The sequence below is a fragment of the Hyaena hyaena genome, unplaced genomic scaffold (assembly GCF_003009895.1).
Source record: "Hyaena hyaena isolate Hyena2069 unplaced genomic scaffold, ASM300989v1 scaffold_10, whole genome shotgun sequence".
Classification (NCBI taxonomy): domain Eukaryota; kingdom Metazoa; phylum Chordata; class Mammalia; order Carnivora; family Hyaenidae; genus Hyaena; species Hyaena hyaena.
The window spans coordinates 2375408-2387850 of record NW_024080642.1 but is presented as its reverse complement, the minus strand read 5'-3'; the positions used below and the strand labels follow the sequence as shown (position 1 = coordinate 2387850).

The following is a 12443-nucleotide window of genomic DNA, read 5'->3' as shown; positions in this document are numbered from 1 at the left end:
GTGACTAAGGGCACTCCCATCCCTCAGGAAGTCCCTCAGTGCCCGCAGGGGGCAAACACCGCTCTGTTTTCCTTTATCCCTGCCCAGTGGTTTGTTCATTGTAAAGCTTTGGAACTCTGTTACAAGCACCTGTGGCTCCGCCCTACGGACAGACAGACAGACGCAGTCTGAGATGTATATATTGAGTCACCAAGGGTCCTTCTGGCTGAGACAGCCCAGAGCTGGAGAAGGAATCTTGCTTTGTCACCCAGGCCAGCTCCAAAACCTTTCCTCCGCCTCCGACATGAGGAGTGCCTCATGTGAACCCCCCCACCCCCAAATAGAGGTATTTTCTGCAGCTGAAGGAGGTCCAGGACCCCAGAGGTCGCTTGGGCCAGGTGGCGGGGTCAGGGTTGGGACCGGATGAGTGGGTGCAGGCAGACGGCTGTATCGCTGAGGGCGGCCAGCAAAATGGCATTGGAGAAGCTGACGCTCAAAGACAACAGAGGCCAGAGCCAAGCATCGGGTACGGGGCCGGGGCCTCGACCACAGAAGCCAGGCGCCTGGCCTCCGGGGTGCTGGGCCCCAAATCAGGGCTCCCAGGGAGGAGTGAAGAGAGCGGGGCCCCAGACCTGCCTTGACAGGCCCAGTGGGGGTGGGGTGCCTATGTATTTGAGCCCAGCTGATGGTACGTGGGCCAGGACCAGGGCAGAGGACTTCCCACGCGGACAAGCACTGAGTGCCCCCAGGGTTTTGGAGTGGGCCCCTCTTGGATTGCTGAGCAGGAAGCAAGGTGAGGAGGAAGGCTGTGGGGTCGCTCAGCACGGGGTCCGTACCCACCTTGGGCCACTGACTGGATATGCAAACCAGACAAGCTTCTCTCAATCCCTCTGAGCCTCAGTTTCCTCAGCTGTAAAACAGGGCTGGGCATGCCGGTCTAGAGGACCTGAGGAAATACTCATTTTCTTTTTTAATTTATTTTTGAGGGGGAGAGAAACAGAGTGTGGGTAGGGGAGGGTCACAGAGAGAGGGAGGCAAAGAATCCGAACCAGGCTCCAGGCTCTGAGCTGTCAGCACACAGCCCGACGCGGGGCTCGAACTCGTAAACTGAGATTGTGACCTGAGCCGAGATCGGATGCTTCACCGACTGAGCCAGCCAGGCGCCCCAGAAATACCAATTTTCTTATTAGCGAATACATGGGAGTGCCCTTCGTCCCCGCGCCGTGTCGTGGAGGTCAGCGTGAGAACACGGTGTTCAGCTCTGCCCTTGGATACCGCTGTGTCAGTAGTCCGGCAAAATGGAGGAGCTGGAGGGCCGGGGGGAGCCGTGGCCAGGCCCCCACCCGTGTGGCCCGGCAGGCTCTGTTCCCGCAGCCACGGCCCCCACGCGTGGCCGTCCACGCTTCCAGAAGAAAAGGTGAAACAGACACAAAATCCATGGGCCCTAGAAGGATGCTCTGCTTTTATTTATTTTTTTTTAATGTTTTATTTATTTATTTCGAGGAGAGAGAGAGAGAGAGACAGCATGAGCAGGGGAGGGTCAGAGAGAGAGGGAGTGACAGACTCTGAAACAGGCTCCAGGCTCTGAGCTGGCTGTCAGCACAGAGCCCGACGTGGGGCTCGAACCCACGAACCGCGAGATCATGACCTGAGCGAAAGTCGGACGCTTAACCGACTAAGCCACCCGGGCGCCCCAGGATGCTCTGCTTTTAAAGAAACTAAAAGGAGGTTTCTCTTTTCCAGAATAAAAGGAGGTTGGGGAACAGGGGGAAGAACGAGCCGGTCGAGCCTCAGCAACCCCGGTCCCCCTCTTTTTCTCTCTCAGGACGGTGCCTGCGTTTGTGTTTTCATGTCCCTTTGTTTAAGCCCCTGAGCAGAGGGGGGGGGGGGGATCTCTTCGTGCCTTGCACGTGGTAGGGCTCTTTCAGGCCGATCGGTGTGGCTGCCCCTGGGAGGTGGGGACGGAACCCTGGGCACACCGCGCAGCCTTGCTCCGGAGCGCCCAGTAGGGCCGCTTGGTTGACCCGGGCTCTGTTCCTTGCCATGGGCTCCTGAGTGCTGGGAGGGGGGGGCGGGGGGGGCGGGGGCGGGGCTGGGTCAAAGTCCAGCCTGCGGGACCTGGGGGCTCCTGCAGGGCCGGGCTGTGAAAGCCTGGAGGGCCCTCGTCCCTGAGATGTGAATGGATCCACTTCCAGCCTGAGCCTCCTGTAACGTGGGGCCCTGGACTCCCTTCCGCGAAAGGCCCACCGCTCCCCAAGTCTGTGAGGGGCGGCGGGGACACAGGGCGCCAGCCTGGGCAGGTCTAACCCCGCGCTGAGCCCTCAGCACCCTGTCGTGTCCCAGCTGTCCCCTAGGGGTCAGCTTGAGACTGACAACAGCCTCGACACTCAGGCTTCCAAAGTGCTGCTGGAGACGAACGTGCAAGGGTGGTTTGGGGACCTCGTAGGGAGGACACGCTGACGCTGACGGACGGCCTGGGGCGCGGACGTCCGACGTCACCCCTTGATGGGACATAGTTAAATGGTGAGCCTGCAGCCGCCGCGGCTCGCAGCCTGCCGCCCAGACCTGCGGGCCATGCCTCCCGTGCGCCTCACCTGTGCTGCATCTGTTCTTGAACTTCCTAGATGTCACCCTGCCCCTGTCCTCAGAGCCTGCGACACAGGGGCACCCAGAAGCGTCGCGGAGGCCTTGGTAAACCCAGCTGTTGAGAGCGTTTCCCCGCGCAGGGGGATGTGGATTTGGTCGGAGGGGACGCGGGGTGGCCCTGGTGTCCGCGGATGGGTGGCCCTGGGCTGCGGTCTTGGGAATCCCTCCCGAGGCCGGCCTGCTCGGCGGGCGGGCCCTTGTCCTCCTTTCGTTATAGCCCTCACTCTATATAGCGCAGGGGTCCCCGTGGGAGTGGGGAGCCCACCTTGGCCGAGAGGCAAGGGGGCGGCGCTACGAAGGGTGACCCGCCAACGCTGGGAGATCCGGGGCCCTTGGTCATTCTCCCTCCTCGGCCAATTAATAGGGAACCCCATAAAATGAATAAGGCATCAAGCCTCCTGCGTCTCCTACGAACCCCCCACCCAGCCACCCTCGGGCCCCCGGATCCCCGCTCACCCCCTCGTCCTTCTCCCCTGCTGCCCACAGCTCTCCTCGCCGCCCACCCCCACGCCCTTCTAGACCCGTACCCCAGTGCCCCGGGGCCTGCTAAGTACCTGCTCTCTCACTCTCTCCCGGGACCCTCATCACCAACGGATGAAATCAGCTCCCACCTCCTTCTCCAGCCTCGCCACCCCGAAATCGGTGACTCACATCTCTTCCTCATTTTATGAAAAGGACCGAGTTCTCTCTTGCGGCCCAGACTTTGTATAAGTTTTGTCTTTCTCCAGGGAAGTCACCCCCCCCACCCCCGTCCCTGGGCAAGACTTAACACCTCCTCCAGGAAGCCTCCCCTGGTTCCCTCTGCTTCTGCCTGGAGGAGGACCTGCTCTGAACTTCCTTGAGGCCCTGGGCTTCATCTTCAGCCTCCAGGATGGCTTCAAGTCCCCTCCGCAGTGACACCTTTTACACCGCGTGGTGGCAGGGCTCCAGAGTATTTCTCTAAGTATTTCTAGGATTAGAAATCTAAATATGGAATTGCTATATCAAAGGGTGTGCAGACTTTTTATTTTTTTTATTTTTTGGCTGAATGGCAATTTCTCCCTTTCTCTCTCTTTCTCTCTCTCTCTTTAGATAGGCTCCACCCTCAACGCAGGGCTCAAACTAACCTCCCCAAGATCAAGAATCCCTTTGTTCCACAGACTAAGCCAGCCAGGCACTGACCTTTATTTATTTATTTTAAGAAATGCATCCAAATTTTTCTTCTAAAAGGCAGTATCGATGTATCATCTGACAGTATGTGGGAGCGCCCGTTTCCTCACCCCTTTGTCAACCCTGGAAGGTCTCCACCTACTTGCCGGTCTCCCCTCCACGCCGCCCCTCCCTTCTCTGCTCACCAGCCCCATGGAGGGAGATTCGCCCTGGCTTTCTTTGCATTGCCATTTACCAGCGAGGTAGACCATATGTCTTGTTAGCTAGCTTTTTGGATTTCTTTGGGGAGTTACCTGTTCATGGTTATTGCTCATTTTCCTTTGGGTTGATTGTCTTTCCCTTATTGATTTATAAGACATCTATATATATTCTGTCCATCCTTATGCATTTTGCTTGTATTTTAATCTTGGGAATTTTAAGATTCTTATGTGATCATTACCAGTCTTTTCATGCCATTAACATTTTATGCTTTCTTTATCTCAAGGCTATAAACGTATCCCCCTATGTATTTTTCCAATACTTTGAGACAAAACACGTTTATGCTTGGCTCTTTGATCCACCTGCAGCCAATTTTTGGTTTTGATAAGGCAATATTCATCAGCATCATTATTCTTGAAGTTGCCAGCGGCTTAAGCTCCTACTATCAGATAATCTCCCTTCCCCCACTCATTTGTAATTTCACCCCTTTCTCATATGCTAAGTTTCCTAATAAACACAGATTTCTTTCTGGACTCTGGTCTGTTACGTTGATCTATTTGTCTATTTCCAAGCCAAAACCAATTCAGCTACTCTTGCTTTATCGGTTGATATCTGATAGAGGCAGCCTCCTTCATCCTTCTTTATTTAAAACCTTTTTTTTGTTGTTTAATTCTTACATATTTTCTCATTGAGAATACTCCTTTTTGTCAAAACCTGTTAAAAATCCTGCTGGAGATTTGTTTCAAACGTACACATCACTTGAAGGGAATTGGCTCCTGTACAATATTGAATTCCCTCATCCAGGAACATAATATATATCTCTTCATATATTCTTGCTTTCTTTATGCCAGAACTTCAGAATAGCTTTATTTCTCAAATCGATTTCTGCGTGTTTCTTCGTAGGGTGACTATATTTTAGAGTCCCTATTGCTGTTAGGTGTAGAATCCTTTGGCTGTGATATTTCCTAATTGACTATGGCTGTTGCATAGGAAAGCTTTTGATTTGGGGTATTGATATCGGCAATGACAACCATACTAAACCCCCTTTTAGTACTGGTAGCTCACCTATATGCTATTTTCTAACCTTAACTCTATATACTCGTGTAGCCGTATGACTTTTCTGCATACATTTATTTTTTTTTTTAATTTTTTTAAATGTTTATTTTTGAGAGAGAGAGAGAGAGGAGTGTGTGAGCCCGAGTAGGGGAGGGACGGAGAAAATGGGAGACACAGAATTCGTAGCGAGCACCAGGCTCTGAGCTGTCAGCACAGAGCCCAACACGGGGCTTGAACCCACAAACTGTGAGATCATGACCCGAGCCGAAGTTGGATGCTTAACCGACTGAGCCACCGAGACACCCCAACTCTGTGTAAATTTAAATAGCTACATATTATTTCATCACAAGAAGACAACCGCATTTTTTTTTACCAGTTCCTCATTGTTGCCGTATATATATATGTATATATTAACGGAATTTGGGGGATTAACAAAAGCAGTGTAACCATCATTCTTTTAGCTAAGTGGTTCCCCACAGCAGCAATCATTGCTTTAGAGTAAGTCTGAGGTTGGCATACTACCGTTCCTATGGGCCAGATCTAGCAGCCTGTTTTTATAAATAAAGTTTTATTGGAACACATTCATCTCTGTTTGCTCACCTCTTGCCTGTCGCTTTCACATTACAATGGCAGAGTTGAGTGGGTGCCACCAAACCTACACTATTTACTATCTACCCTTTCCAGAAGAAGTTTGCCAACCTTTCAGATGCATTCTAAGTGGAAACTATTTTATCAAAAGGAGGCATATCTTAAGATTTCCTATACAACTGCCACATTCCTTTCCAGAAGAGCTGTCTCATTTACTGTCCCATCAGGATTGTGGCAAGGTCCAACTACCCTTTTGCTACAGGGTGTTAAGTGATTTCCCAAAACTTTCTAATTTGAGAGGCTGAAAAAATTAAGAGTGCTCTTTTGAATTAAACTATGGTTGAACTTGGGGCGCCTGGCAGGCTCACTCGGGAGAACATGCGACTCTTGATCTCAGGATCTTAAACTACACATTGAGCATAGTGATTGCTTAAAAAATAAATACAATACAATACAATAAAAACGATTGAACTTCTTTACATTTATTGGTCATTAGGAGTTCCTTGCTCATTAACTGCCTGCCCACATTCTTCACCCTAGTTTCTTTGGGTGTATTAATTTTCACTGATCTATAAAAACTAGAAATATTAATTTTTTTCTTGAAAAAAATTTTTTAGGTTTATTGACTTATTTTGAGAGAGACCGAGATAGCACAAGCCGGGGAGGGGCAGAGAGAGAGGGAGCAAGAAACCCAAGCAGACTCCGTGCTTTCAGCTTAGAGCCCAATGTGGGGCTCGAACTCATGAAATGTGAGATCATGAGCTGAGCTGAAACCCAGAGCCGGGCACTCAACCGACTGAGCCACCCAGGCGCCCCAGTAATATTAAATTTTTGGACATACACTACAAATATTTTTTCAGCTTGTCATTTGTTTTTAACTTTGCTGATGACAGCAAGTTTATAATTCTTTTACAGCCAATTCATCAGTCTCTTCTGTTACGGCTTTGGCTTTGGGCGTGATGCTTAGAAAGACTTCCCTGCCCAAGACCGTGGAACTCGTCTATCTTGTCTTTATTTTATGTATTCAGTTTTTATGTTTAAAGCTTTGGTTCGTGGAATTGATTTCGATGTCTAGAGTGAGGTAGGGAAGCAGCTTTCCTTTCTTCTCCTCTGCCCCTCACCCTCCCTCCTCCCCTCCTCACTCCACTCCTCCTCCCCCCTGGGGAACCAGAAGCTCTTTCAAGGTTATACAGCAGCCCCCCCCCCCCCCCCCCCCCCCCCGCCACGGCAAAACACATGGGGTTTGCTGGGCACCCAGACTCCAGGCCTGGGCCCACACTGGCCGTTCCGCTCACGTTCAGAAATAGCTCTGCCCAGCCCCCTGGTCTTGCCAGAGCAGCTTTTAAAAGTCTGCCCTGTGCTTCTCTCCAGAACTCTGGGAGAGCTCATGGCCTGAAGGTCCAAGCATACGGAGCGAGTATTCCTAAAACCACTTGGGACAATGGCACTTTTAGATTCTCAAAATGTTTTTTCTGACTAACAGCTCTCTGATTCAGCTGTGCCGGTGGGGGTGTGGGCCGGGGTGTCGCGTGTGCGCTGACGTGGTGACCCCGAGAGGCTGTTTAATGGCCCAGCCAGGGCCCCGGCTTGATCCTTTCTGCTTATTATGGCCACAGGATTTCTCCAGCTTCCAACACCTCCGTCCTCTCAAGGAAAGAATAGTTTGCGTATCCCAAGCCTCCCAGTTTTTGTAAGAATAACAGATCTTTGAGTCGCATCTTGGGGAAATAACTGAACTCTGATTTAAACGGAAGTGGCTAGGGCAGAAGCAGAACAGATGCTGAAGAATATTTCGTTTGTTTCCCCCCTCACCTCGCCCCCTCCAATCCTAGCCTGCCCTGGAAGGCCTATCCCCCACCTTCAGCCCCCAACCGTCCCTGCCCTAGGAAGGCTGGGCTGAGCCAGCCACCAGCACTGGCTTCTCCTTGCAGCCACTCGTGGGTTCCACCTCCTGCCTGACCCCGCCTACTGATCAAGTTCACGCTCACCTTCAGAACCTAGACTCACTGAGTTAGCGCCTGAGCAAACTTTGGAGAGTAGCCACTTGCATCCCGTCTTGAAAGGGCTTGGTTGATTATTAGCCTGGCGGATATTAACCAATTTTGCATCTAACTTTGCAATTCATTTCGGCATTATTCCTTTCATTGACTCTACACACGTGGATCTCTCCCATTCTATTTATTTTTTTATTTTTTTAATGTTTATTTATTTTCGAGAGAGGGGGAGAGAGCACGCGAGCATGAGCAGGGGAGCATGAGCAGGGGAGGGGCAGAGAGACAGGGAGACACAGAATCCGAAGCAGGCTCCAGCACAGAGCCCGACGCAGGGCTCGAACTCACGAGCTGTGAGATCATGAGCTGAGCTGAAGTCGGGTGCTTAACTGACTGAGCCACCCAGGCACCCCTCTCCCATTCTCCTTTAAAGCACTTGGCCACCCCAACATGCTGGTTCCCTCATTAATGATTGAATTAAATTTCTGATGCAGGGAATTGTGGGAAAACACAAAAGTGCACAGTTGCATAAGGACAGAGGTTAGTTCTCAGAAGCAGCCCCGTCTAAACGGGGGTTCTCATCCCCAGCTGCCCATTGAATCCACGTAGGGTGCTTTCAAAAGATGCTGCCGCCTAGGTCCCATCTCCCAGAGATTCTGATTTAATTCATCTGTGGAGGGGTCCACTTGTTTATTTTTAAAAGTTCCCCAAGTAATGCCTGGCAGGCGCAGTCGCTTAAGCATCTGACTCTTGATTTCAGCTCAGGTCATGATCTCACGGTTCATGAGTTCAAGCCCCGAGTCGGGCTCTGCGCTGATGGTGCAGAGCCTGCTCAAGATTCTCTCTCTCCCTCTCTCTCTCTCTGTGTTCCTCCCCTGCTCACTTTTGCACTCTCTCTCTCTCAGAAAAATAAATAAACATTAAAAAATAAAAATTAAAAAAAGCTGCCAGGCGATTCCAGGAAAGCACGACCCTGTAATAATCCCGGGTTCTGGTCAGTGCACATGTGCACTTCTTTTCTCAAGGACGGAATGCGGACTGGAGGTTCCGGGGGGACGAGTCTCAGTACTGTGACAGTGGACGGTGGAGCAGCATGGGGGCTCGACACATACCGGCTGCCCTTTGGCTGGGTTGGGATTGCAGGGTCCCGCTCCCAGGTGTCTGTCCCCAGAGAGCCAGGCTGCCCGGGGCCTCAGGGGTAGGAAGGGAGCTTTCTTGGGGTCCAGCGAGCCATGACGCTGCTTTTCCAGAGAGAGGCCTGCAAGGGCCCTGGGGACTCTGGGTCAGCCGGGCGGGGGTGTTCCCTGTGTCCGAGCCTAAATAAGAATCACATTCGGTGGCTTCTTATCTGCCACCCAACGTAGAGACCTGAGAGCTCAGGCTCCTGCTACAGAAGGTACGGGAATGGAGACTAGACCACACTCACTTCCCAAAGACCTAGCAAATTGACTCTTCCTCCAACGTTTTATCTTGAAAGCTGTCAACTTCAGGAAAGACGTGAGAGTAGTGCAATCGAAGACCCACAGACCCGGCTCCCAACCTTTTGCTTTTTCTGCATACATGTGCTTGTATACACTTTATTTATTTGTTGCTGGACCATTCAAAAGTTCATGACAGGGGTGCCTAGGTGGCTCAGTCCGTTAAGTGTCTGGCTCTGGGTCTCAGCTCGGGACTTGATCTCAGGGTCATGGGTTCAAGCCCTGCATTGGGCTTCATGTTGGGCTCTGTGCTGCTCGCCAAACCTACTTAAAAAAAAAAAAAAGTTAGTTTAGGTCCCTAAAGAGTGACCACAGTCCTAAGAGCGAGGCTGTCCTCTGACATAACCACAGTAGGTTTCTCACCTGTGAGGGGCTGAACATGGAGGCGACGTAGTATTTAATATAAATTCCATCGTCAGGTTTTCCCAATATTCTTCTCACGTTTTGTTTTAAATTTAATTTTTTTTAATGTTTATTTAATGTTCATTTTTGAGAGACAGAGTGCGAGTAGGGGAGGGGCAGAGAGAGAGGGAGACACAGAATCCGAAGCAGCTCCAGGCTCTGAGCTGCAGCACAGAGCCCGACCCGGGCCTCAGACTCATGAACTGCGAGATCATGACCTGTGCTGAAGTCAGACACTCAACCGCCTGAGCCACCCAAGCGCCCCAGGGCTGGTCAGTTTCTTACTGCCCATCGTCTTAGAATAAAATCCTGAACCCTGACGCCTCCCCGCGGCCGACACGCCTCCACTGTTGCCTGAAATCTTTGGCTTCATCTTTCCCGTCTTTCCGATGATCCTTGCTATTCGAGCCACATGCTTGTATAGCTGCGCTCGCCTCATGTAAGTTTCAGCAGTAAAAGTCACCTCCTCAGGGAAGCCTTCCCTGAGCACGCATCTCAAGGCACCCCCTCCACACCCTGTCCCTGTCGCCATCCTCGCATCCGTTTATCATGCGTCGCTGTGTTTGCCACCATCTTGGGCGTCCGTGTGTGCCTTGTCTGTGTCCCCACGAGGCTGTTCGGTCCCTGGGTGGAGGACTTTGCCTGTCTCTTCACTGCTGTGCCTGCCTCGCGGAGCACAGTGCCTGGCTCCCGGAGGCCCGCATGCACTGCTGGCCACACAGGTGGACGGATGAGCCCAGCTGTGCTGGGGGTGGGGGTGGCTCCCACCTGGGAGCACTCAGGGAAGCCCCCTGCAGCTCAAAGGCTGTGGAGTCATGCTGTGCCTCCGTGCTTCTGTGGGCTTAGACAGGAGTTGAAAGGGAGGTGACCGGGTGCTCTGACTCTGTCCCTGAGCTCTGATGCTTTGCTCTGAGCCAGAGTCACTTGGGGGCTTAACAAAACACAGCCTCTGGTTCTGCAGGTCCGGGATCAACTGACTCTGCACTTCCTGCCTGCATCCGGGTGGTGGGGGCTGCTGGCGGGGGTCACACCAGCGCCCTGCCACCGCCCAGCAGATGCAACAGGAAGACACAGAGAGAGCTCCGAGGGTCCCTGCATCGCTTCCCCTCCCCTCCCCGCACTCTGTGCCACCAGCTGTTCTTTCTAGCAGTCACTGTCACCTCGCGGCGCTGTCTCCGCGCTTCTGCTACCGTGACAGACGAGCCACATTCTCTGCCAGAATCCGTGCTCAGCCGCCAGCCCCTGTCACGACTCTGTCTTCTCTCTGCACTCTTCTCCTCACAGCACACTCCTTGGGGATCCTGAGCCCACCTGAGATCACCCGTGCAGGATGCGACGGCTGGCTGCCCGGGAACCGGGAGGCACTGCCGAGGGCTTTCTGAGCTCCAGTTTGGGGACCAGATACGTACAGGCCTACCTGACCGGCCCTGGAGGCGAAAGTGAATTTACACCTGGGGAGCACAGGGGCTCTGGGGTCTGAGGTCCTGGATCTGAATCCTGACCCTGTCGCTTCTATCTACACCACTTGCAACTGGTGTCTTCTTCGTAGGATTATTGTGAGTTTTAGGTTTCGTTTTTTAAGTACTCTCTACACCCAACATGGGGCTCGAACTCACAACTCCCAGATCAAGAGCCATATCTATCGACAGAGCCAGCCAGGCGCCCCATGGGATTAGGGTTAAAATGAAAGCTGAGACTCCTTGGAAAACAGAACGGTGCCTAGAAAATGCTGGGGTCTCTGGATTCACAGTGCACAGATTGTGAGTCAGGTCTTCTCATAGACTGAATACTTTTTCCCCAGGGTTGCCTTGTTAAGGTCCCAGACCTCCCTCATCCCTGCATCCCATAGCCAGGTTCTGCACCACTAGGCAGTCCAGGCCCGGGGGGCATTCCCAGGAATTGGGCCCACTCTGTGTCCCACCCTTGTTCCAAAGAAGGGAGGGCCCGGTTGCCAAGAAACCGTGCCTGCAGAGCCCGAGGGTAAATGCCCAAATGTGGTTTTTTGTTTGTTTATTTTTCCCCCAAAATTCTGTTTAAATTCTAGTTAGTTAACATGCAGTGTAATATTGGTGTCAGGAGTAGAACTCAGTGATTCATCACTTACATACAACACACAGTGCTCATTGAAACATTTTATAAGAGGCAGAAATAGCTGTCCCCAGCCTGATCACTGCAACATACACTGCATTTCCTGACCAGGACAAAGAAAATGACACGGCATAAAGTGCGATTCTAGACATAGAAATGCTCTATGGGCTCTGTGGATGCACTGGGTAGCCCCAGGCTGGTTGACAATTCTCCCCAAGCCTCTTTGATGATCAGCACAGGGCGGGTGGGTAGGAAGAGCACTGAACAAGTCCCTGCCTCGGTGCCTTGCCAAGCCCCTGCTTTGTACACGCTGTATCTAGCTGGCCAGGAAGGGCTCCTTTGACCACAGGGGCAGGGAAGTTCAGCATCTTCTCAACTCTGATGCTGAGACTTTACCTCCAGAGCCCATTTCTGAACAGCTGCCTTTACCACAGCTGGCCTGGTGTTCTTCTTCCAGTGACGTGACAGATTCTTCGCGCTCTCCTCAAGGGACTTTTTAATCCGGGCTGAAAGGATCCCTGGAGATGGGTGGGAGGGCCGACACCCAGGCCAGGCACGTAAGGACCTTTATCTGCTGCGGAGGATATCAGTGACTACCAGCTGATACACGGCCAATGCACGTGAGACCCAGGGAGAGTGTCCTTCTGAATTTACAGGCAGAAGTTCAGCCCGGCGATAAGGGAGAAAGTCGTCCTAAGGACGCGCTAACCCCCATTCCTTTAGATTTTCCGTTCCTGGTATGGAATTCCACGTCCGATAGCCCTGCTTCATTTTCCCTTCCTGGAAAAACCTCTTCACGGACGTACCGTTTGTTTTCATTTCCCCAGGCTCAGGGTAAGGCAACCCTAAACAGAATATTTCTTCAACT

The 12443-nt window shown here is 52.1% G+C and overlaps 1 protein-coding gene across 2 annotated transcripts in view; it reads left to right on the top strand.

Annotated features, from left to right (window-relative positions):
- Positions 1-12443, top strand: part of RAB11FIP4 (RAB11 family interacting protein 4) — a 120875-nt gene that overhangs the window by 41639 nt on the left and 66793 nt on the right. The window lies entirely within an intron of this gene.